The following is a 27556-nucleotide window of genomic DNA, read 5'->3' on the forward strand; positions in this document are numbered from 1 at the left end:
CACGCAAGTTAGGTGGACAAACATTTGTCTTCCCCTGGTTTGTGGATTGCTCTGGGATTTAGGTAGGAGAGAGGTGCCCAGAGTGGGGCAGCAGCGTACCTGTCCAGTGGCTGAAAGTTAAACGCTGAGAGAATTTTTACTGCAAAAACGTAGGTGCCTACAGAGTCAGGCAGCACTCGAGTGGGAGTTCCGTGGGTTGCAGTGACGCCTAAAACTGGGTCTTAGGAGCCCAAGTACCTTTGAATTCTAGGCCTTTACTTTCTGTCAGTTCTAATAAAGATTTTTTTTTATTGTAGCTGTCAGTGTTAAAGGATGCCTTATAAGTAGTAGGGCCCATTCATCCTAGCAAATGAAGCACCTATATTGTTTGCTTTTGAGTTGGATGTTCGCCTACTCTGTGGGGTATCCAAAAGAAATTTAAATTACCACTCCACATTCATGGCACCAAAAAAGGAGTAGTTATCAAATTCAGCCTCAGAGTTATTACCCTGTTATTTTCTGAATCGATTGCAGAATTGGACCTAGCTTATATTGTCTGTTTTTTAAATAAACCTTAGGTTTTTCAGAAATATTTTTCAGTTCATTGGTAAATAGAACCCTTAAGTAATTATAAACTTTCCAGTCAAGCATTTAGTGCCTTGGACCCATTGACAGAGACACCAGACTGTCAAACACTAAATCAGAGAGGATATTTCCTGCTGGTTCCATCACATCAGAAAGACTCAGAGAGACTCCCCATGGTGACTTTCAGATATGACGTTTCCCCATCATTTCTGTCTCAGTTGAGGCAACTATTTGTGATGCTTAAATACTGTGCTATACAATCACATTCTTGCTATCTTCCCCCAACCCCCCTTTTTAAGCTCATTTTGGCACATTTACCACATAAAGTCAAAATCAGTGGTTCTGCTTTCAATAAGCTCTCAGTGAAATGGAACACAAGGAATCATGGGTAGCTAACTACCAGTCTGCATGTGTCACTTTCTGACTGATGCCAGTCAGAAAACATTTTTATTTCAGTAGGTTCTGTAACACTTAGGACTTGGTTGTTCTAGATAGAGCGCTGATCACCTTTCCCTCTATTAGTCACCTGTTTACATTAAGGTGAAGGCTTTAAATATAATGGGCCACACTGATGTCAGTGGAGTTACATCAGGGATTAACTGGGCCCAATAAATTTCATTTCAGTCCCTTCTAAAAATCAGATTAGATGTAGTTAAGAGATGAACTTTGATTGACACCACCAAAGAGAGTGGTCCTCCTACCTTGTGTGTGTGTGTAATTTTTGGCTGAAACTTTTTTTCAGAGAAAAAGGCAGATTTGGGCCAGCTGAAATGTTTCATGAATTTGTGTTGATTTTGCTTAATTGTTTTCCTCCATGGGAAAAAAGCCTAGATATTTTTTTAATGTAAATGTTTTTTGAAATAACTATTTCATTTTGAATTAACTGTTTTGTTTCAAATTTCCTTCAATTTTATTTAAAAAGTAAATGTTAAATGGCTCAAAACTGAAACAAAACATTTCAGGTCAAAGGAAATGTTTCAGTTGACCCCAAATTAATTTTTGACTTTTTGATTCACCAACAAAAAAAATTTAAACAATTTTTTTAAAAAAATGTGGAACTGCTCATGAACCAAAAAATCAATTATTCAAATAGCTCGAGTAATGACTGAGCAATAGCAAGTATGTAGTCTTCACTTCCCTAAGAATCAGAGACTCAGTTAAGATAAGCAGCTCAAAGTCTTGATATGTCTCTGAACTAGGGGTAAGCTAACCAGTTTGGATAAATAAGTAAAGGACTCTGACTTTCATCCCAAATCTAATACCAGACCTTTTAGCAAGTTTGAAAAATTATAAAGCCGCTTTTTATTTAGGGACAGATGGCAGCCAGTCCCTTTTCATATGTGTATAGGGTGGAGCTATTGTGTATAAGCAACAGCCTCTCCTGTCATCCTTATTCTTCCTGTTCAGTGTTTCTGACAACAACTGTGTTTTTTGTGTTTCCCTTGCAGTTGTTGCAAGCTCCCATAAGTGCAAGCTTTAAAGGGAAGGAATGTGTGAAGGGGAGAAGGTGTGAAGCCAGTGGAAAATGTGTGGTTGCAGAAAGTAGTATGTGCTGTATGGGGATGCTCTCCATGCATGCACAGAATTTTCAGAGGTCAATGAGTATGTCTACATGGCAATAAAAGACCCACAGCTGGCCTGGGTCAGTTGACTCGGGCTTGTGGGATTTGGCCTGTGGGGCTAACGATTGCAGTGTAGATGTTCAGGCTCGGGCTGGAGCCCAGGCTTTGAAACCTTGTGCGGAGGGTGTGTCTCAGAGCCAGCCTGAGCTCAAATGTCTATATTGCAATTTTTAGCCCTGCATCCCAATCCCTGAGAGCCCAAGTCAATTGAACCGAGCTCTGAGATTCAGTGCCATGGGTTCTCAATACAGTGTAGACATACCCATTGTGACTCCCCAAAGTGATGCATTTCCTTACAAAAAGGCACAGTTGACTCCATCATTACTATCTTTCAGTTTTGCCTGCTTCTTCTCTTCCTGGTTCCAGCTGCAAGTGGGAATCCATCAGTGGGGTTGTTCTCTCAAGTTTTCCAGCTTAATTATGCAAACACAAGAGATTCACACAGTTGGGCTCCAAACTTATGGGTGCTTACCAAACCTCAAACATTAAATGGTAACCCATCACTAGACTGAACTAGTGATTCAGAGTTGGAAATAGCGTGATGATGACCATCTTCACAATATTTCAGTCCAGGTTTTGGCTAGAAAGTGGTGATGTAAACACAAATGAAGAAAAGGGTTAATGAAACATTTTGAACTTCAAAAAATGTTTACCTTGGCTTCAATGTCAGTGAAGTTTGGTTGTTTCATACTTTAACAAGTACTGGAATTTAGTCACAACATACCACGCAGGTCATAATGGGACAAATAAATTTTTGGTGTAACTCCATTTGTTTCAATAAAGTTATAGCCGTATACCATTGGCCCATAACATTTAAAAAATACAATATGCCCACAACACAGTAAAATAAAATAATGTACAGAGCAAAATGCAGATAAAGATGTCTAGCAATCTCAACCCTACCTTCTGCTAGAATGTAATGTTGCAAAGATACATTGTGATGGCTAATTAGTTGGTACTATGCTTCTTGTGAGTCAGTCCAAACATTTAGTATGCTGGAAAATCAGACATTTTCTGATCCATCACTTGAAGTTAAGACTGGATATCTTTCTAGAAGGTATGTTGTTGTTCAGCCACAAGTTATTGGGCTTGATGGAGGAATTACTGGGTGACATTTTGTGGCTTCTGTTTTGCAGGAGGTCAGACGAGATCATAATGATCCCTTCTGGCTTTGAAATCTATGCATCTATTAATTATAGTCTCTTGAGCTTCTAGCTGAATTCTCTTTAACTGATCTGTTTAAGGACAGTTCTTTGAAGCACGAGATGCTGTTTGGGCACTTTTTCCCACAAAATGTTAGTTCCATTATTTGTGCTTCATGGGCCAATTCTTCTGGTTCAGTGTGGATGCTTTGTAATACCCTGCAAATGTATTCTGTCTGAAAATCTGGCTTAACCAGTTCATTCCTCCTGTGCCATCAAGCTCATGTAGGTGTAAGAGGGGAAAATGGGTATGGGTGGAGGGAAGGGGGTTCTGGCCAAAATGCTTTGTGCTCTGCCAATCCTTGGCTGTGTTTTTGGCTCCCTGTGCCTTTTGCTGTCTGGTGTAAATGTTTCAGCTGCCCCTTGACTGCTGTAACTCAATGGAAAGGACTAGCTTGCACAGAGCAGCACTATGATGAGAAGAGTACAAAGGTGAGCTTTAAACCACCTTTTCTCCACATCCCAAACCCCTTGTCAATTGTGCACTGTGTAGTTTGCCTGTACTGGAGAATATGCATCTGTCATTACTTTGACCAAATCTCCATGAAATAAGCATAATCAATTATAGATCAGACATCTGGGTAGGAGATTGGCCTATTGAATTTGCAGCCTCCCTGGAAATGTATTTTTTTGTGTGTTTGAAGCTACGTATTATGTGTAAATCAAGGCTCACAGCTGTTCACTTCAGGGCTTCCAGTGACCTGAGTGCCACTCTCACTTTGTATAAAAAATACAATCCTGATTTTGTCGACAACAGTTTATGACAAGTATGAAAGTATTCAATACCAATATGACAACACCCAACTAATTCACGACTAGAAAATCAAAATTTACTCGCCTGTGCTCTAATAGTATTTCCAGTTCCAAATATTTGTCTTTATGAAATAGTAGTAATTTTTTCTATACTTATGTAGTTGTAGTGTACAGTGGTATACAGAAGCACAGGATATCAAGCATAGCTTACTTCTGGATCTCCTTTAAAATAGGACAAGATGGGATTTGATATGTTGTAGGAATTGTCAACCCAGACACAAAAGTTCTTTCACCAAAATATAATGTGCATCCAAGAAGTTAATTTTGAGTTCTAGCTCTTTAAATATATGCTATAGACACCCCAGTTCCTGAAGGGATTTTAACAAAAACACTAAAATAAGAGAGGCTTGCATGTCAATGGCTTAATTGTTTTCACTGGTTAGTTGTTAGTTTTGGAGAAAACTCCTTTATTTCTACTACCTTCAAGAAAGCCAGAAAATAAAATCTTCTTCTGCCGTCTGGGTCAATTTAAAACAAATGCAACAAAATTGGCCCTACTTGAAAATATATTGTGCTGTTTGACTATATTATAAATACTGTAGGTGCAGTTCCTCCCACCTCCCACCTCCGAAGGTTGAAATGGAAATTTCAGTCCATCTTGATTTGTCATTTGTACCTCATGTTAATCAGCACTGGAAGAGAGACAGAGTCACCCAGTCTCTGACCTAATTTCACACAGCATCCCCCTGCGAAACTGCCATTTGGTGACTCGGAGGACAACGAATAAGATAGAGGTACTGGAATTCTGCCATATGCTATAACATATGGACAGTCAGTTTACACTACATTGAATTTATGTGAAGGTAATGACCCTCCCATTCAAATATATCATATTATCTTACCTTAAGTCCTTAGTAATAATACTTAGCACTTAAATGGCACCACACAAACATTAACTAATCCTCACAAAACCTCTGTGGGTAGGCAAGTAAATATTATTCCTATTTTAAAAATGGAGAAGCTGAGACAGAGACATTGAAAAACCCCAAAGCTCCACATGAAATCAGGATTAACACACAGGACTCCCAACCTTCAATTCAGTAATGCAAACAATGCTCCTACTCAACTGTTAGCTTTTACATTTAGAGGCCTTTGAATTCTGTACCTTTTTGTGAACTGCATCTGCAATGATCTTTATCGTGCATTTTCAGTGACAGAGACATGTAGCTGTCAACAGTTCCACAAATATGAGGAACATATATATTTAAGGTTTCAGACCTACAAATGCTGGGACAAATTCAGTGGTAACATAAAAAGAGGTGTAAGTTATACCTTGATAAATCAGTGTGAGTTGGTGTAACACAGTGAGGACCAGATTTTGCTCTTAATTCTGAGGGAGGGTGTATATGTGGAGTAGCACTAGGATTTACTTCAGTGACATGATTCCACATTTACATTGATATAACTGAAAATAGAATCTGTGTTTGGGGACTGGAATGTGTGATGCTGGCAAGAAAAGCAACCAACAGGGGATTTTCAGAAGATGTATCAAAGCAGCCATCTCTTTTCCCCCATCCCACATAATCTCCATCTTACACCTTTGTATTGGTTGTTTTTCTGCTACAGATGTTCCCCCTAAGTATGGAAAATATACCCATTTAAACCCACACTGAGCTATACCTCCTTACTGGATCATAATCTACACGACACCAGAGACTGGCCCACAGAATGGAATTTAGTGTTAGTGATCACTGCTTGGCTGTATAGATCAAAAATAAATTTCCAGAATCCATTTTCTATTGGTGTCATTCCTGATGCGTGTGCTTCGCACATGATTCTGAGTATGACTCATTTGAAGGCAAATAGAGGTTTTTCCAAACTGTTCCTTTAAACAGGATTCCTATAAAATATGTAATTACTTTTGATTTCTAAGTATGTATGAAAAGATGCCTATTTCATTTGATCAGTGCTTAGACATGATGTGAAAGGTAATTAATGATATAACAAACACACAACCTATTTCAAGACTGGGGACTTGCATGCTTAATTTTAAGCACATAAGTAGCTGCAGTGAAATCAGTGGGCCCACTTGTGCTTATAGTTAAGCACATGCAAAAGCCTTTTCAGGATCAGGACCTTCAGTTGTAAACTCTTGAGGGCAGGGACAGTGCCTTCCTACCATTTGCACAGTGTTAAGCACAATGTGGCTTCAATCCCGAATGGGGAATCTGAGCACTACCATAATACAATGAATAAATCATAATAATTTGCATGTTTAACATAATTATCCAAAGAAAGATGCAAGGTACTTAATCTGGTACATTTATAATACATGATGTTATACTATAATATACAGTATATGCCATTTATAATAGGAAATGATCTGATTGTATATTCAAAATATATTATTTTTATTGGTACACATGCTGCAGATTATATGTGCGATGATCATATGGGCCAAATTCATCCTGCAACTATGTATATTTGAAGTCAATGAAGTTAGCGGGAGTGTAACCAAAGGCAGGATTTCTTGTGATATATTTGAATTGGAGGGCCCCATGTTGACATAAATTCAGTGCAATGTAAGCTGACTGTACATATGTTATAGCATATGGTAGAATTTCAGTTCTCATCGCTCTCTTATGCCTCATCCTCAGAGTCACTGAAAGGTTGTCTCATGGGATGACCCTTTGTTAAATTAGGTCAGAGGCTGGAGGATGCCATGTGTCAATTCCATTGCTGAATAATATGGCAGGGTTAAAACAGCTTGAAAGAGACCTTTTTCATTATTTTTCTTAAAGAGGGAAGAGTCAAGCTGGTGAGGCTATTCTGGTTTTACTTTGTGGTGGTCACACTGACTTTATATACCACTCTTCAGATATTTTTGAGCCATAGACTGACTCTGGCTTGAATTTACCTTCAATAATTTTGTTTCCCGCACAGCTTTGGTTTAAGCATATTTGTCTCACAACTGACTCAAAGCAGAGATCAGAATTCTGTAGGTTGAAGATGCTTTTTACTACTTTGGGGTGAAATTCATTCTACCTGTATAAGGCCCAAGTATTCAGGGAGTGTGGTGGAGGGGGTGGGGAGCTGAAATCCAACCCCCAAACAAGGGCCAGGATACAGGCTTAACATTTCAGCTTATGGGCCAGTTGGACATAGTACTCAACTCATGGAGGAGGGGTGGATTTCACTGGTTTTGCATAAGCCTGGTTCTGCAGACCCTCCTCTGGCCTTCCCTGCCCTATTCTGCCCCCAATATAGCCTTCTGCACCAGTCTGTGTGGGGAGAGTGTGAAGCCCCTTCCTGCAGTGTGCCAGGGGGATGTTCAGGTACCCCTATACAATTGATCAGAAGGTAAAACTCCTGAGCAACCCCTCTGTGGGGCTTAAATTGAGCCAAAGGTCTTGCAGTAACCCTCCATGTGAAGTGAATTTCACCCAATGCTTTCCATATTAAGCACCTTCTAGTGCTATTTTACAGTACAGATTCAAAAATTATTAATATTTTTGCATGCAGCATTAGTTACTTGTGCCATATTGAAGATACGTCCTGAATTTCAATATTGGTAATTTTGTTAAATGAATAACTACTTTTAAAACAAAATGTCACAAGCAGGAGGCTTAGAAAGCATTGGAGACCTATATTCAAATCTAAAATTAAGTCACCAGAGAAACTGGTCATTTCATTTTAACTTCAGTTTGTCTGCAAAATCACAGCATCATTTGGCCTCATGGACAACTGCTTGGCCTACAATTTTAATAGCTTAATTTAATATCTTAATTTAATTTTAATAGTCAGTCATGGATGAAAAAATTCCATACCCCTGAATGGTGTAACTTTGCCAGTAAAACCTGAGAGTAGACACAGCTACATGGACAGAAGAATGCTTCTGTCGATGCAGCTAATGTTGTTTGGGGAGGTGGTGCTCCTTCTGTTGGAGTAAGCTGCATTCTCACTAGGGGACTATGCAGGCAGAGCTATGCCAACATAGCTATGCCTGCATAGGCTCTGTGGTATAGACATAGCCAGGTTCTACTGAAGGCCTGGAACAACAGAGGTGGTATGAGGGGTGATGTCATGACTGAAATGTATTTGTAGAACTGTGAGGCAGTAGGAAGCAGCAAAACAGCTGCCTGCAATGTGCTTAGCTTTAGCCTGTGCGTTTTTTCCATCATTTTGTAACATCTTCCATCTGAGGATGCCACAACGTGCCATGCAGTGATGTGCGGCCAAAGTTTTAACAAGGGGCTCCCTCAAAAAATTTTCATCTCAGACCCCATGTTTTTTCAATGGAGGAAAGGTCAGGGAATGAGGTTATGTCCTAAAACTGTGTCTACAGAGAAAGATCAGGGAGAAACACAAAAATAAGGGAAGTTCATGGGGAGGTGGTTAGTAGGACTGATAAACGTTTTTAAAATGTTGGTAAGATGGCATCTGTGATCCAGAATGTTCCAGGATTGCTATCCAGAAATCCAGCAATCACTTGTTAAGGTTGTCTCTGATCAGGATGCATTTGATGATTTCAGCCATTCTTAACCTTAAGCCTCAGGTAAAGGATCATTTTTCTTCAAACTTGGCTTTTTTATAGGTGTTAAGACCTAAAAATCAAAGAAAACTGGTCCAGTAGTTTTAAAATTTATGGGTGGTTAAGTTCAGCCAGTGCTTCCTGAACTGGGACAACTCTGACACAAGTGTCATAGGGACACTAGAAAAAAATCTGCAAAACAGGTAACTTTAAATATTCATAACTTTAAAACTTTGTATGTGTATATATATATATATATACACACACACACACACACTATCCAAATGCAATATATATATATAAATCAGATTATTTGTCAAAAACAATGCCCCCCCAACCCCCAGGATTTAATAGTTCAAAAATGGAAGAACTAATTTTCCTCAAACTTTCCAGAAAGCTTTGGGCTGAGACCAGTCATGGAACATTTCTGGCCACAAAGAATTTGCCTGAGAAAATTACATGGAATTGAAAAATGTGGTTAACCTTAATTAAAATGTGCGTTCTTCATGTCTGCTATAATATTGGTTTATTTTGTGAATAAATACCCTATACTCTTCTAATGCAATATTTGTGAACAATTACCAAATATTAAACAGAGTTACAATTCAGTTATGATCCTGGAATATTAACAACATGACATATTTGCCGTATTTTGGTTTTCAGTGTCCTCCAAGTCTGCATATTCCAGGTCTTTATCATTTCAAACTACTGTGAGCCTGACCTCATCACAGAATAGAATCTATCTCAATAGAGGTAAGGAAAAGGAGAAGAGAAAAGTAAGATTTGTGCATTTTAAACTTTGTTTGAATTGATGTAATGTACTCAAATGATTGAAGCGCAGAGTACAGTATGTCTCTCTTGAATCAGACTCTGGATGTAGAATATTGCTTATCTTCATTCTTGTCATGCATAGCTCTCTTTCCCCTCCTCCACTCACTATGTTCTTTTGTGTGACAGTTGTGGCCCTTTCAAGTACATTTTCTTATCCATATTATATGTTATTCTAGCTCTTTTATTTAGGATTTTTCACACATCCTTCACATCTCCTTTACTGTCTCCAGTCAATAAGCACTAAGACCTAAATACTCCTTTGCGCTTCATGGCAATTCCCTTATCACATGCATTTTCTGTTGCCTCAAGGCAGATCTGTACAATTTTTGTTATTGAAATCTGGGTTTTTTTCCTCCCAAGCAGATGGAGAATGTGTAAATGTGTCTAAAGACTGAGAATACCATTAACTTGTTTCTTACAGAGCCCTGGGAACCACAATGTCTCTCTAGCTCCTTTTAAACCGAGATGAAAAAAATAGGAATAACAACACCACAATACAAGCAAAGCAACTTTAGCACATTATTGTGTCTTCCTTATGGCTCTGACTTCAGAAAAAAAGATGCACTTCTGCTACTGTGCATCAATCTTTTGCTCTTTGCAAGAGAACACAATCCCAAGACATACATGGGCTGGATTTACGTTATTCCATTAAGTATTGATTGTAATGCTTGAAGCCTTTATTGTTGCTATTTATCAGAGCTTTTTGCACTGAGCTGGGTAGAAAGTAACACTGCCCAGCTATTGCTTATTGTGCACTTCACAGCCAATCGGGCATAAAGGGGTCAAAATGATAGATTCTATTCATTTTTTCTTAATTCAGAAAATTCAGAAGGGACAGCTTCATTAACTCAATTTGCTCAACAACTGGTGTAAAATGAAGAGCACTAACTTTCTAATTGGCCAGCCAGAATTAGAATTACTTTACAAAGGTTGGATGGTCTTCTCTTACAGCAACTATAGAAAGTGAACTATATAAATTCAATAAATGAAAAAGATTAGGAAATGCTTTTTTGGCAGGAAGACTGGTTAAATCTTATTATTGTTATCAAAGCCCATCTAGACTCCCTGCTTTACTTCAGAGTGGAGTTATAGCTTCAGTAAAACATCAGATTATATTCAATTTTATTTAAAAAAATTAATCAGCAATATTCTAAACAAGTGATTCTATGACTGAATGAAAAACTATAAAGCTATAAAGTACCAAAGAAATATGCTTTGGCCCCTTTATGAGACATTTCATACAAGTTTTCAGCTCTCTTGATACATTTTTCAAAAATGATGACCCAGAGGACTGCAATTTTAGAAGGCAATTGAGTCAATTCATTGTCAGAAACCTGTCAAATTATATATATATATAAAAGGAGACTGAAAAGTGTGACAGGTGAGATCAAAGCCAACAGTGTGGGATCAGCTGGGCCAGAACTTCAGTGGTATAAATCAGCATAGCTCCGTAGAAGTCAAATCTTATTTGCGGAGATTCTGACCCATCTGACTGTATATGGTAATTTTAAACACAGTAGGTACCATTCTCAGCCTGACCATTTGACAGGTCTCATAGTTTGACTGCTGCCTTCATTTTAATTTTGGAATTTTTCAGTTGGTGATCTTCCTTTAATTGCAAACATCATTGAAGTAAAAGCTGTGTTGAAATCTACAAGATGTATTATTTGGGAGGTGAAAGATACCCTTCTATCATGCCCCTAAAAGACAGCATAGTTCAGTGTAGGGATTTAAGCAATGCTGATAACAGCAATGAGGTCACCCAATTCACAGTCATGTTATGGATTCTCATGGTTTGATTAAGACTGTTTTGTTCAAAATCAAAGTTTACAGAATTTAGTCCTAGTGCAGAAATTTGCTTCATTTTTTGTAAATAGATCTGAAGATTACTATGCCTAAATAGGAAGTATATCCTTGACAAAGATCTCCGAAATAGATTTTTTTTCATATTGGTGAAATATTTTGCTTTCTTATTTAAAATTTAAATCTTATTTCAAACTTACTTGAGATATTTAAAACATACGTATCTATCTAAATCTGGATGCAAATCTCAACCAAACATATTTGATGACTCCCATTGTATTCAAGTGTAGTCGGATAGGGCCCAGGAATATGGGCTAGAAGTTCCTGGCTTTGTGTAGGTGCATAAGGTGGAAGAGAGTCTGTCTTTGTGCTCCTGTGGAGGAGAGAGGCACAGTCTAACTGGCGAGTGTGGACAGTGCTCCAGGCTAGCACAGCTGACAACAGTGTTCTGAAAGGCTCAGAAAGGACTTGAGAAGAATTTAATGAGATACAGTCCAAAGCGCTGCTTCCTAACTCTACATTGCTCAAAGCAGCTAGCTGGGTGCAAAAGGGAGCACATTCCATACAATGTCAAACAGTGGCAGAGCTGATAGGGCCAGAAGAGCAGTTTTGGCAAAGCCAGCCAGAATTCCTCCAGGGCAGCAGTTCTCAACCTGTGGCCTACAGGCCACTTGCAGCAATCAGCACACAGCTGTGGCCCATGTGACATCCTCAGGGCCTTACAGGTAGTGTATATATATTGTCTGGATGCGGCCCCATAGAGAGCTGCATATGTGGCCCACAATGGTAAATAGGTTGAGAATCACTGCTCCAGGGGCTCCCACTGGCAAAGTCGTTCATCCTTATCCTTTATGGAGGCCCTGGCTAAAAAGCCATTATCTGGCCCTGTTTGTTTACCGTTGTATATAGAACAGGAACAATACATGTTCCAGCCACCCATGGCTTTTTAAGACATTGCTAAAAGGAGAGAGAGTAAAGTGTATACTTTAAACCTCCCAGGAAGTATTATGTTATAGACTCATCTATTCATTTGGTCTGTGTCAACGTTGGCAATTCAGTAGGCTTTCCGTACTCCTAGAGCCAATTCTCTGAGCACTTTGGGATCTTCTCAGTTTGTTATATTACTAACATAATTTCTGTCTCTCTGCATATATTTCATATATACATACAATGAAATTATAATTTATAGTTGGCTGGGGGGAAAAGAATATCAAAGACAAATAATTAATTTGAACAATTTTGATGTATAGAAATGAATATCGGGTATTCAGCATTTAGAAAATCTGATGATAAAGTCCCTACCAGAAGGAGTAATTGCAGGTAGGTGACTGTCTGTCTGTCTTTGGTGAATAATGCTAATTCATAAATCCTTCTAGAGGAGTGAACTGGTTGATAGTCCTCTCCCTCTCTGACACTAGGTCAGAGCCTGTTAGCTAAATACATTTAAACTATGACAGTCAAAAGTAAATCCTAGTCAAGAATTTTTTGCCTCAGCTACAATCAATTGTCTCTAGTTGTGCCCCCTTAATACTCACTTCTTTAAGGAGGGTGGACAGGGAAGGTGAAGAAAACAAGTATGTGTCTTATTTTTAAATTTAAAAAATTAAAAATATTTATTTGGCTGTCCCTGGGTTCAGTTTTGTGTTGGAAACTCAGAACATACCTAACTCGTTACAGCCATTTGGAGACATGACAGTGTGCAGTATGCAGCATTGTGCATTCTTGGACTGGGTTGCCGACAATTGTTTTTGGATGTAGAAACTTCTTTGAATAGATGATGAAAATGTAATATCTCTCTGTTGATGGATTTTTATGAGTATGTGGGTAAGAGAATCATTCAGTTTGCTGAATGTAATTCCAGCTCAACTCATTCACCATGTTGCATTTGGGATGCCTTTAAGGCATCTGCTTATGGAAGGGCGATAGGATGTGCTGCTGGAATAGGAAATGGAACTTGAATAAAAGTGGATGGCCTTTTAAAGCAGCATAAACTGGCATTCAGCCTGGGTTTGTATTGAAATTATCTGAAATAACTTATGAGATGCTGTCCAGTAAATAGAGTTTATCATCTAAGGAGCCACAAGGAAAAAATCATTTAAAAAACTATTGTAAGAATAAAGTGGATGTGAGGCTATAAATCTGGAACTGATAGGGCTGTCTTTATAAAATTCATCATCTCAGGCTTAGTGAATTATGATGGCATTGGTTATTGGATGGACCCATATTGTCAACTGAGGTTCTAAAATTGTTTCTTTACTAAACAAAGACAAAGCCAATTCTCTCTCTCTCTCTTTTTTTTTAAGGCATCACTTCTGCTGCTGCTACTTGTGAAATCTTTTCTTTTCATCAAGAGAAACAGCCATTATCCCTGTAAGTGTTTAATGGTGGCCACCTTTACAGCTCTTTCCCTTGTTTACTATCACCATGGAACCACTGGATTAATATGCCCTTATATGTATTATGTTGCTTTGTATTTCAAGTGGCCACCCTCTGAGAGAAATTAAAAGTTTGGGGGTTAGCTTTCAGTAACAATGTACATATATAAATAGCGTCAAATGAGCAGTAGAAAGGGAAGAAGAAATGAGGTGGGATGAAGACCAATCATTCAGGAAAAGAGTGGTAAGTTAGCGGAAAAGGTTAAAGAGAACCAAAGTAGAGCATCTGTGGCTACATCAATGCTCTGAACTAGGGGTGTGATTCCCCAGCTTGCGTAGACATACTCCTCCTAACTCTCATCTGAACTAGCATGCTAAAAATAGTAGAGTAGCTGCCCTGGCATGAGCAGTGGCTGTACATGCTAGCCTCCCCAAATACATATCCACGGCGATCAGGCAAGTTTCTATTTGGGTTGCCCAGCCCATGCTGCTACCCATGCAACCGCAGCTACAGTACTATTCTTAGCATGCTAGCTTAATGAGAGTTAGCATGAGTATGTCTACACTAGGGGTAGGCAACCTATGGCACGCGAGCTGATTTTCAGTGGCACTCACACAGCCCGGGTCCTGGCCACCAGTCCGGGGGGCTCTGCATTTTCATTTAATTTTAAATGAAGCTTCTTAAACATTTAAAAAACCTTATTTTTGCAAGTTTTGCAAATATTGTTTTTTAATTGAAAGGGGTGTGTAAACCCCCAAAATGGAAAAAGGAAACAGACATGTTTAGCATATGTATGCATGTGTTTACTATGTATTAGTCCAAACAGTGGACCTGTCTCCATCAGAACTTCAGTTTCTAAGTGCTTGATACAAGGTTCACTATCGAGATAAGGACCCACTGTGAAACTTGAATCCCCATCCTGAAACTCATTGGGTGAAATTCTGGACCTAACTGAAGTCAATGACAAAACTGTATTGACTTCAGTGGAGGCAGGTTTGGTTCTATTTCTGATGTCCGAATGTAAGAAGACCTACTTTTTAAATAGGTTGTAGATGCTAAAATAAGTGGAATGTACTTAGTGCATCCAGTATACCTCTGGCTTTCTAATTTACACCTCAGAGGTATGAACAAGAAGGAAGTGAGAGAGAATCTTACACTGCTTTTACTTTATCTCCACAACAAACTGTGGTGATCTGAAAATGGGGCATCTGCTTACTAGCTGAATAATACAAAGTACAGTGAAATGTATAAGAACCAGATATTTTAAACTGCATGGGTGTGCTATTTCTTGCTCGTTTGCAAAACTCACTAGATACCAGTAGTTTAGGGAGGTGTGAAAGCAAGAGAAAGGGAAATTACAGAGGAGAAAATACACAGCATCATTAAGTACCTCTTTCCATCTTCTGGCAGCTCTTCTTTTAATTCTTTTCCTTCTAATGTTTTCTTAATTCACTCCTTTATTTTCTGGCAGCCGTGCTAAATGTTGAAGAGACAATACTTGTTCTAATCTCACTGAGTCATGTTCGGGTAATTAATTCAAGCTCCAAACATTTTGATGTGGATTTCTACAGTTAATTGCAAGGTTGGGTAACCAACCCACCAGTGCTACTAGGAAGCAGCTGGAGGCATGTAATTCAGTTTTGATCCATCTCAAATGTATAAGCTCTACTTTGGTCCTACAAATGCTATAAAATGTTTTATATAATTAATTCATATTAACATTTTAAAAATATACATTAGAACATAAGAATGGCCATATTGGGTCAGACCAGTGGTCCATCTAGTTCTGTATCCTGTCTTCAGACAGTGGCTGGTGCCATATGATTCAGGAGTGAACAGAATACAGCAATTTATTCAATAATCCATCTCCTGTTGCCCAGTTCCAGCTTCTAACAGTCAAACATCATAAAGTATTTTACTCAACACTTAAGAATATGTCCATTTAATACAGATAATAATTTAGAGCCCAATCTTACTTTTCTTTTGCACACAGTGGAATGGATTGAGGGAATCAGGACTGAGCCATGAAGTTGATTTTTTCTGATATATAACTAAATGTTGAAGAGCAGCATGCTGCTTATCATATTCACATAGGGATTCTTGACTAAACTATTTTACCCTCTATGTGCATGGACTTACACTGTGCAGACCTCAGAGCACAAGGCCCTGCACTGTTTTAAGATGGCCAGGGCTTTGTCGATTTCCCAGATCAGTTAGGGCCTGCTTGTGCCATTATTGCTCATGGTGAGTAGTACCTTTCTTTGTGTAGTTCCAGCATGGGTAAGGGTGGCAAGAATCAAGGCATTAGAGAACAGAAGTGTAGCATAAACAACTCCTCCAAAAATAAAACAAGTTATCAATATTGCAGATTCTTATACAATCACTTCAGAAAGAATAACATCCTAATATGAAGTAATTAAAAATTATGTAAGATACAGACCCTCAATCAAAACATATACTATCACTTTCCTTGGCTGATTTTTCCCTCCTTTTTCTTTTCTTAAATTCCATTTATTTTTTCATGTTAATCCTCATCAAACACTTTACAGTGACAGTAAGATGAAGGATATCTCTTTATAGCACCAGGTACAGAGGCCTACAGAAAGGAGGAATGTACTGAGAGGGGATAGAACATAAACTAAGAGAGCTAAAAAACCAGTAAAAATGAAGATGAAACTTCTGATGGGAATGGTGCAGTGGTTGAAGATTAATGGCAGTTATATGATAAAGTAAATAGGAGGTGAATAGGAAGGTTTCATGGTAAGGTTTCGAGAAGGAAGTCAATTGGTGACTATGACTGATGAGGTCAGAGAACGTTGGATGGGGCATCTGAACAGACGTAGTGACACCCAACTGCAGATAGTCAGTGGGAGAGGGAAGAGTGTACTAATTTTATGCTTTCTCGTTGGAAAACTGAAATGTGAATTATACATGTGCAGAGACACTCTTCAACTAACTTCATTAACACCAAGCAAGAAGCAGAATGCACACCAACATTTGATGTACATACTGTAAAAGGATGAGTAGCAGAGCTTCCCCTTAAGGTGTTTATGTAGCATTGGGGAACTTTTTTACTCATTCCAAAACATATAGAGGGAAGAGGTCAAGGCTGGAAAAATGACCAGCAGAATAAGTGGCCGCAGCAGCAAGCAGCAAATCAGACTGTTTAAATAGGAAGGTAATGTATATTGGATTCAGAAATGGAGAGAAGCTCACTGGAGGTGACAAATTATGGGAGAATATGGACAGATTTCCTGTATTACAGTTCCCTGAAAATTTAACCAAATGCTTTCATCCTCCCGCTCCCCACCCCAAGTGCAGAGATAAACATAGCAGAACCCGGGAAGTTTCACATAGCAACAAGGCAGGCAATGGAGAAGCCACTTTAAGAAATTCTGCTTCCTGTGTACCTTGTGGCTGGTTCTGTAGCAGTGTGAACCAGGGACTTGCGGAACACGAAAAAGTGTGGCTAATGGGACAATTTAAGAGGAGAATGGGGAAATTATATCTATTTGTAGTGGCTGTACTGTTGATCTGTGGTCTTGGGTTGAAGGTACTTTTCTCCCAGAGAGTTCTCTTGAACAAAGCCCATTTATTCAGATTTTGTTCAAGTCCCTTCAGATAATAGGCATCTAGGCAGAAGACCATAAAAGAGGGAACTGCGAAGTTAAAACAAGATGGGATTAAGGATTCAGCAGAGACAGGATCAAGGCAAGGATGAATTCTGGCCATGTTCCAGAGGTGGGAATAGGCAGATTTACAGAGAGGAGTGACATACAGTCAAAATACAAGGGAAAAGTAGCTCAGGGTCAAACTAAATTAAGTGTTTAAACGTGCTACTTTCCTTTTGTTCTGGGATCAGAGTTATTCCTTCCAGCCAACTGGTCTCACTTTAAGATAAAACCAAACACCTTCCTTCCCCCTAAAACAGCATAAGTTAAAAGAAAACATATGTGCTGCTGCCTTTCTTCCTCAGACTGATCTAAAAACAATGCAGTTTTATTTATAAAATCTTGGGAGAAGACAGAGATAGGAAGAAATGCTTCTGTTTTTATTCTGTTGGGGGTGTTTAGTTGAATGTTTTCCTCGTCTTGGAAGATACTTATTTATAATTAATTCTATGTAAAAACTGGACAAGGGCAGCACAGTAGGATATAGTATGATATTTTTAAAAAATTTTCTGATTGAGAGATAACTCATTTAAATTACCTTTCTAATCCGCACACTCTGTCTCCTCTCTCTAGGCACACCAAGGAAATCATATACAGAACACACAATGATCTCATACTGAACGCTATGTTATCTCATTTCAGCAATGGAGGGATTAGATCTGTTAGTTCCCATGCTGACAGTGCACTGGCTGGCTCAGTGTCGTATGTTTCTCAGCAGCTTTCTGGCTTGCTTTTTATCTTAAGACGAATGGGCAAATGGCAGTGAGCTTTCAAGCTTTCTGAAGTAGGCCTGCAGGATCTTCACCAGTTGCTGGATGGTTTATTCTACTTATGCTCTGAAAGTTATATTTATGCTTTTGTTTTGATAACTACATTTACAGGAGAGGCTATGGGAAAACATTCTTAATTTTTATACAACTGCTCCCTTAAAACCATAAAGAAACAACTGGCAAAATGCAGAATGTAGTGTTTATGCAGACTGTGGTTTTGGTCTGAATTTGCCTATTTGCATGTGTGTAAAAGCCTTACATATTTGGAGGAATCTTTCAAAATTTCCATGAAACAGTGTACACTATTTTTCCCTGTTAGTATGACAGCAAAACATTGGCTTCAAATTTTCACATTTCTTTTTATCATCAAGGTGGGCTGGTTACGATTAATCGAATCAGGGAGATGGTTTTATTCCTAACTCTGTGATCAGGATTGTTTGTCACATGGTCAGGAGTGTGTGCAGAAGCCATTGTGACTCATTTTCTTACAAGCAGCGGCCGCTTGTTTTGCAGCACTCTTCTAGCCGATCACAAAATGTTGGCTTTCACCTTTCTGTGCCTGAGTTTCCCCATCATGATAAGTAGGTTAATAGCATTTACTTCACATGTGTATTGTGGGGAGTAATTAGATAATGTTTTTAATGCACTTTGAGATTCTGGTAAGGAAGAGATGCTGCTGCAGCACAAAGTATTTGATTTTTTTCCTTCCTCAGGGCTGGAATAAGACATAGGCCTATAGTGCTTATGCCTGGGACCCCAATTCCTGGAATTACCTGATCAGATCAGAATTTCAGCTTTCACTTTTAACAACTGTCCAGTCTTTTTGATTGCAAAGAAAAGCTTGAAAATGTGATTCAAGTGAAACCTGGGATTACCTGAACCTGCAGGGAGTCTGAAAAATAGCTTTAAGAAGTGCCAATTGCCCCATTCATCTTAACTCGGAAACCTGACACCTCTCCAAGGAGAGGAAGGGTAATGACATGGGGTCATGGTGGCTTTGGGACCATGGTAGGCCCCACAGATTGTCTGATTTTGCCTAAGAAGCCTTTTCTTGAGGTTATTAGCACACAATTCTTTCTGTGCCTAGACCCAAGCTCTGACACTTCCAAGAAGTATGAGATTGGAATTACAAATATTATTTCATATGAACAGTATGGTAATTTATATGGGAATGGAGGTTAGACATCTTGTCTATGTTACAGTTAAGATGGCTGTTAATAGTCACAATTAAAAGGATGAAGAGTCAGAGAAGCAAATATTTATATAAATACTGTACATTTATTAGTGTTTACAATGCATGCTGCTCATCTGCTCAGCTTTCATCTGAAATAACAATGTTATGAGGCAATAAATGTGGATGTAGTTTAATAACAGATGTTAAATGACATAATTTATTTAGAAATGTTAATAATTACTGCAGTGGCAGCATATAAAAGTATTGCATCTTATGTTAGATATTTCTTATGTGAAATCCGGCAGAGGGGGTGGGATTGATATCTTTACAAATAAAAAGTCAGCTGAATAAAGTTATGATAGCTCTAGAGAAAGACAAGAAAAAAAAGGTTTAGCAATTTTAATGGCAAAGTTAAACAAGATGTAATTGTTTCTTCTCATTTCTTTATTCTGTCAGAGCCCAGTCCTGCATTCCTGTCCAGCAAAAACCTTCCTGAAATTCGCAAAAAGAAAAGGAGGACTTGTGGCACCTTAGAGACTAACAAATTTATTTGAGCATAAGCTTTCGTGAGCTACAGCTCACTTCATCGGATGCAGCTGTAGCTCATGAAAGCTTATGCTCAAATAAATTTGTTAGTCTCTAAGGTGCCACAAGTACTCCTTTTCTTTTTGCGAATACAGACTAACACGGCTGTTACTCTGAAACCTTCCTGAAATTGGAGTCAATGAGAGTTGCTTAGCACCTCTCAGGACTAGGCCCTATTGGTAATGGTATGGAACTATAGTATATAAAGCTCTTGTCATCTGCATAACTTTTAGCATCTCTGTATGTAAATAGACTATATGTAAAAACTCAATTTCTGAGCTGTGCTATTCTGTGGCTTCCATTTTTGCCTCCATAAATGGGTAGTGAATTTCCTAATGACTATTTGTGCCCACATCATTGCTTATTTTCAGGCACAAAATTGAATCATTATAAAAGGAGGCCATCTCTAATAGTCAGGCCCAGGGTCTGTCTTTATCCTTAGCTGAGTACACAATAGAATTGGTGATAAACTGTGAGTGAAATAGTGGTAAAATGTTAGTGATCTAGTGCAGTGTTTCTCAACCTTTCCAGACTACTGTACTCCTTTCAGGAGTCCGATTTGTCTTGTGTACCCCAAGTTTCACTTCACTTAAAATCTACTTGCTTACAAAATCAGACTGCACACTATTGTTGAAAAATTGCTTACATTCTCATTTTGTCTTTATGAAATTTTAGTTTGTTCTAACTTTGCTAATGGTTTTTATGTAGTCTGTTGTAAAATTCGGCAAATATCTAGACAATTTAATATACCCCCAGGAAGACATCTGCGTACCGCCAGAGGTACATGTACCCCTCTTTGAGAACCACTGATCTAGTGTTTCCTGATTTTTCAGACAGTAATGTTGCCTCAGCCTTTCACAATAGAGACTGAATGTATAATATATGGATACCATGGATCAGTAATATATAATTGATTACCTACAAGAAGTTGGTATAGCAATAGATAATCCTCACAAAAGGCCTAGTCCTACAAATTCTTACTAACACAAGTAGTTCTCAAGTCTGTTTAAGGGAACAATGGTTAATGTCTCACTCCTGCTCTCATTGGATTTAAAAGAAGTTTAGCAGTTGATGTCAGCAGGAACAGAATTGGCCTAAAATTGTCATAGCTGTAACATGCAGTTTCCCAAATGAGTGTAAGACTCCCTAGAACACAGGGCTGCAGAGCTACCAAGCAGCTGTCATCTCCAAGCTGCTACCCAGCGGCAATTCCAACCAGTTTGTGCTCCACTTCCCATAACCCACTGTGGACACGGATCATGGGAAACTCCTTCTCAAGGGTTTGACAGACAGCAGCCTCCTGGCTCCTGATTGGTTCCCTGCCCTATAAAACCCAAGAGGCGCTCCAGGAAGTGTGTAGGCAACAGCATGTAGCTGCCATGATAGCGCCTGAATTCCTGGCTTTGGTCTTGGCTTGATTTGAACTTCACCTCCTGAGTCAGACCCTGAAACCTGACTCAGACTCTGATCCTTGGTGTTGAGCCTGACCTGGAATCTGACTATTAGCTCCTCCACTTCTCCCAGCTGCAGGTTTGCACATGCTCTGACCTTTGGCCCTGACTGCCCTTGTTGGGATCCTGACAATGGAAAATTATGGACAATTGTGATGTTGCGTATCCGTTTCCCCCAACATTTTGGGCCTGATTCTGCTTCCATACTCTTATTGAGTAGCTGCTTGCCCCACAGGTAATTCCTTTTACCATGAACCAAATTCTTCTTCTAGTTCATTTTATCATGAGGCCAAATGCTCAGCTGGTGTAAATTGGAATACCTCAATTGTAGGTAATGGAGTTCCTGATTTACACCAACTAAGGATATAGGCCTAAATATCAATTTGTTTCCTTCGCAACATCTCAACACTGGCTTGAGTTTCACAGAAATAATACAGTAAACTAGAAAGGTGCAGTTTCCCAGAAGGCTGAAATTATTGGTAGTAAAACACTGACAACAGCCCTTTTTTTGGCCCTCTGGAGAAGCCTGAGGTTTGCCTTCCCAGCAATTGTCAAGCGTAGATTAAAGCAGAGGCAGCTGTGTCTATCTGAGTGATGTGGGAGCTACAAAGGAATCTAACTAGCCAGCATGTTTCATGTTCTGAAGGCTCTCCCTCCTGGTGCAGATCCATCACATTCCCTGCAAAGTTATTTTTATGGCTTGAGGTGTGTTTTTTTTCCTAACCACAGTAAAATATAGCCCCATACTATCAGGTCATGCAGTAGCACAATAGCTGAAACAGAGCTAGGGTCTTTGGTTTAATAGAAATGTGTTTTAGGTAATGGTTTGAAAATCAACAGTTATTTTACAGATTTAATTATTCATGGACTTTGTTCTAACTAGCATACTTCGCACATACAGGACAGAGTGGGGAAGGGAATAAGATGACTTTCCCCCTATGGGGCTCAGATAGAACTGCACCCCCTACACACAGTGAAGCCTGGGGACTATTCCTAAGTTACTCATGCAGAAACAAAAGGAGGTTTTGCCTTCCCCACACTGTCAGGGGGAAATAAGCTGCACCTCTTAAAAAGGTACTGCCATTTTCAGCGCTCCCCTAGGCACTGATTTGTTGCAAGAGATTTTCTGCTCCTTTGTGTGCTCCATTTGAGACAATACAGCTCGGTACTACCCCCAATCCAGGACAGGGCCTCAGGATCATCCTCTAGCTCAAGATTGTAGATGACTCTTCAATATCTCCCAATCTGTTTTCTCTCAAAATACGTATTTCTAAGTTAACCCCAGATGCCTGCCACGTTTTCACTGGGTAACCAGAGGCTGCCCACACCAGTTACTATTTAGTTACTTTACAGGGCTGGGGAGAGAGGTAATTTGAGGGGGTAGAATCCAGTTTTACTTGCTTCTCTTGCATGATTTAAAAGATTAGCTATGCTAGCTTGAGTCAGTGATCAGCGAAGGCTTTCTTACCCATTATTCCTCACAATAAATAAATTATAAAACACAAGCTATTTCAATGGGAAAATCCTGGATAGTGCTGAGCACTTGCTAACTCCATGCAAGTCATACATTGTATATGTTTTGCCATATGTAGAACTTCAAAATTAATATTTCCATTCCATATATTTTATAGTAACCAAAAGTGTGCGAGGCATTACCACACAGAGCTTACTGGGTACAATTTTCAGAAGTGCTTAATTATGTAGCAGCATAGGTCGCATTAGACATACCTGCACTAGCTCTGCTTGAGATAACACCTAACAATAGCACTATGTCCACAGCGATATGGGTGATGACTTGGGTTAGCCACCCCAAGTACAATCCCGCCGGACCCCCCCCAGGTACGCACTCAGGAGGTTAGCCCAAGCCACTGCGTATGCAGTTGTGGACATGCTATTATTTTTAGGTGCTAGCTCAAGAAGCACTAGTACAGCTATGTCTACATGAGCTGGGAATCACACCTTCCGAGTCAAATGCAGACATATTCTTAGTAGTCTTCCTTTGGAACTCTGCCCCTGGTTTGTTCCAGGCAACTGGTATGTGTTTGTTTAGCATACTGCCACTTCAGCTTTAGATGGCAGAGTGCCTATGGAACCACTGGATTATCTAAAGCTGTCCTCTGAAGTGTAAGACTACCTGCCTTCTCTTTAGAGTACAGCTACCTCCCTGGCACAGGGAGTTGCCCTCGCTTCTTCAGCTGTGAATTTGGCCTCTAGTTTAAGTGTTATAAATCAGAAAGAAGAGATTTCAGAATTGACTTGTTGGGGAGTGGGAGGAAGAGGCAGGATTTTAATTTAATGAGATTGCACTTCAGAATAGCTGCATATGTCCACTTTTGTTTCCTTTCTGTCAAAAACCTGGGAATACTTCCAACCTTGGATTTACAGAATTATTGTATTCCTACCAAAAAAAATTTCTGACGTCCTTGGCTTACGATAATATTAGAGCTTGCTTGAAGCAGCTTGGCTGTGATTGAAACAAAATTCCCTCTGCAGCTTCCAAGTGACCAGTTCTTTCTTATCAGTCTGACAAGCAGGGATTGGGGTGAGGGAGGTTGAGACACAGGCAGAATTTGTGAGCAAAGGATAATACTGAACATGCTTGTTACCAGTTCCTTGTTGAGAAACCCCCCTTTGCTGCTTCAATCCATTTTCCTGCCCGTGTCTTCCAAGTGGAAAAATATGTTGGCACCTGCTTGCTTCCAACTGGCATGTGGTATCACGCTCTTAGGAAGCAGTTGCCTGTGATATTGACAGGTCTTATCATGTAGTTTAAGACCAGTACAGAATTGAAGTTCACTCTTATGATATTAAAATGATGAGTGGAGATCACTAGATCACCTCTTCACCTTACTTAGAGAATTATAAAAAGATATATAAACAAACAAGGAAAAACCTCTCACCCGATCAATATAGTGATATTACAAACTCTAAATACATCTCAGTCATGTGAATTACTAGGCGAAGGCTAATGTGATTCAGGATGCTGAAAAGGTCAAATTTCCACATTGTAATTAGTACCACAACTCAGAGAATATATTCAGCTTTCAACTTCTCTAATTACTTGTATTTATGGAAAAAAAAATGTCAATGAGCATAAAAAGGGTCCGCTTGGACTGCTTTTGAGTCAAAGGTTAGTAATGAGACTTGGAGTCTGTACAGTGAGTAGTACTCTTTCAGATGCAGTCTTTAAAGTGCCTATTTTATAGTCTCCTTTTAGGCATAGACATGAATTTAAGGACCAACATACATTTGCAAGCTGATGTGTTAAAAATTAAAAGGAGAAACAGATATGAAGAAAATCCATTTGGCAGCTGGTGAGGGAAGAAAAAACATTACATTTGGGTGTGGACCGTTCCCCAGCCTCTTAAGTGATATCTACATTGGGGAAAGGCATCATGTTAACACCTCAAGTAAATGGGCAAGCACTGTTTAAAAACTGTTTTGATCATTCCTGGGCTTAACCACAACCAGCTAAGACATTTGTAGATCATAGAATATCAGGGTGGGAAGGGACCTCTAGAGGTCATCTAGTCCAAGCCCTTGCTCAAAGCAAGACCAATCCCTGATTTTTGCCCCAGATCCCTAAATGGCCCTCTCAAGGATTGAACTCACAACCCTGGGTTTAGCAGGCCATAGCTCAAACCACTGAGCTATCCCTCCCCCTAAGGTGAATGTCCTTACCTATAATAAGGGCAATCTCATGTTTAACGTAGTGTTAGTTAATGTTTTCTAACATAATGTATGTTCTCAGGGCACACTAAGCTAACAAAATTTTCTGGACCAATATTTACACAAATTATTCATATGCTAATCGTGGTCACTCTCAGCCCCAGTTGAAATTACTTGCTATGGAAACTGTTCTTCATCTAGAAGAATGGTATATTTAGGGGACATTTTTGGATGCCTGTCTGCTGCTAGATGATCAAATGGTGGGGGTGTCCTTTCTTTTAATCTTTTATTTGCTGGGTGTTTTTAACCATTTTTCTGCAGATGCGGACCTTCCTGCAATCGTCCATGGATTTGTCACTTCAGAACTCTACTACAGTAATGAACTCTACATCTTAAATCAACCCAGAAATCAGAGATGCTCTGCAGGCAGCATTGGCTGTTTCTTGATTTTTGTGTGGATGTACATTTGATTTTGACCTATAAAGTCTGAAATGGTTTGGGACCTATTTATTTGAAAGACTGCCCTTTTCCCAGTATAACACAGCCACTGCTGCCATCAACAAGGGTGTCTGAGGTGGAGTCTCCTCAGTTTAAAAGGGAGGAGATGCACCAGCTGGTCATTTTTCGTAAGTGAATTTACTCCCCTGCTTGGTGTGAATTAGCTTGAATTTGTTGTGTTTCAGGGCATAAAAGGCCCATCTATTTAACCACGCTTCTGAGAGGCCAGGACATGATAATGGCTGGTGTCCCTAGATGAGAGATGTTACGGTCTGGGGTTGGTTATATTCTGGTTTGGGGCTGAGTGGAAATGGCAGGCTTATTCTTTGTGATTGTATTTGTAACTTATGTCAAAGGTGCCTAGAGCCTGGGAGCTTTTTCCATATTTACTTAATCTTATTATGAATGAAAAGAGAGAAACTGAAATCAATAGTTCTCTCAGAAGGCAATTAATAAATCTACCTGAAGTGGACTAGTATCGGAGCAGTATACCATTCCTTCATGAATGGCAATCCTTCAATTAAATTTGTTACACTGAACAATGAAATTACCAATGTGGTGGTCATCTTTGTTTCCTAGGAACTAGACTGATACCATAATATCACTTTTACATTCATGGGGAACGGCCATCAAAAGATTTCAGTGGTAGCCTGGGCCACATTCAAAATAGTAGTGAAAAGCAGTAACTCTGTCAGCTCTCTGACCAGCCAGTGCTTTCAACCATAAACTTTTTAGGTTTCTACAGACAGGATGTAAAATATAAAATAAATGTGTCACCCTCCATAACAGATATATGAATAGCAGTGTTTTACAGGGTTTCTGAAGACTCCCATTGTACTTACTGTGATTGGAAGACCCCTCCCGCAAAGAAGCCATGGGTGAGAGTATTAAATATTATTTCATTTTCTTGGGCTCCTGTGGTCTACATACATGTGAGAGACCTTATGTGTACCTTGGGTCAATTTATTTTTTAAAAAATGAGCAGAAAAAATAGTGCTGAAAAATGCCAAACCCATCTAGCCAAAGAACCAGTTCCCTCATTTTATTTGGAACTTTTGGGATTTCTTGTCTTCCCTAGTTTTGATTTTTAACAGTCTTAACCTTGGGTGGTATTGTTACTTTTGCTGAGGTTCTATTCTAAGGCTGCAATACTTTTCAAATTTTGGTAAAACAGATTGGGTCAGAATTTATCAATTGTGAATGGTCCCAAACCACAAATTAAAGTAATTACATCAGTGCAATACCTTTGACTTTAACGAAGAGGAGAACATGGGCAATACTATGCAAAATAGGCTTTAGCATGTACATGTGTTCTGTCCAGCAGCTGCCCAATTAGCAAATAGTGCCGGCATAGTGTAGAAATAGACTGACCGAAAGAGGAAGGATGGCCTTATGATTATGGCACTAGTCTGGATTCCTCAGGAGACCTTGGTTCAGTTTCTAGTTGTGCAACACTTCACTTCAATACCTGTGTCTCAGCTCCCCATTTATAAAATGCATCCCTCTCTCATGGGGCGTTGTGAAAATAAATCTATTCTATTAACATGTATGAGAGTCTATGGTTCCTTAGAATGGCATTTTACCTCAGAAGTGCAGAGATAGGTATGTGAGTGCCATTCTATCTCACTGCTTCTGTGGCTTCTCTAATGGAAGGCCTGTAAAACAGTCTTTGTGTTAGTGTTGGGAGGAGCCAGGATGGGAGTAGAAAATACCCACCCTGTTCTCTCCCCTGTCGAATACAGGCTTTCTTCCTGTCAGAATTTGACCTATGTTTTTTTCTACCTAGGTAGCAACTAGAACTACACTGCGAGCTATTTAGAAAATGCAACGCTATTCTTATCAGCTCTGAGCTACGTAAAAAAAATTTAATATTTGTAATGTTTATATAGAGATTTATCTCAGAGCCACTTCTCTCATATACATTATTTCCTGGTCTAATCTAATATTTGCTTGGACTCTTCCTTGTGTTCAATACTTTTTAGAACTGTAATAAATAATCCAATTCAATTTAAAAAATAATGTTTTCCTCCAGATTCTAATAATCCTGTGATACAAT

General features: G+C 39.2%; 1 long non-coding RNA gene across 2 annotated transcripts in view; it reads left to right on the forward strand.

Moving 5' to 3' along the window:
• The window catches only part of LOC140911636 (uncharacterized), a 73527-nt gene extending 46171 nt beyond the window's left edge, over positions 1-27356 (forward strand). For both annotated transcript variants that reach the window (XR_012159059.1, XR_012159060.1), the window contains 6 exons: positions 9336-9425; positions 12557-12626; positions 13610-13676; positions 25324-25628; positions 26315-26378; positions 27287-27356. This is a non-coding gene — a long non-coding RNA (uncharacterized lncRNA). The remainder of the gene's footprint in view (positions 1-9335; positions 9426-12556; positions 12627-13609; positions 13677-25323; positions 25629-26314; positions 26379-27286) is intronic.
• Positions 27357-27556: the final 200 nt, after the last annotated feature.

This window comes from Lepidochelys kempii, chromosome 5 (assembly GCF_965140265.1).
Source record: "Lepidochelys kempii isolate rLepKem1 chromosome 5, rLepKem1.hap2, whole genome shotgun sequence".
NCBI lineage: Eukaryota > Metazoa > Chordata > Testudines > Cheloniidae > Lepidochelys > Lepidochelys kempii.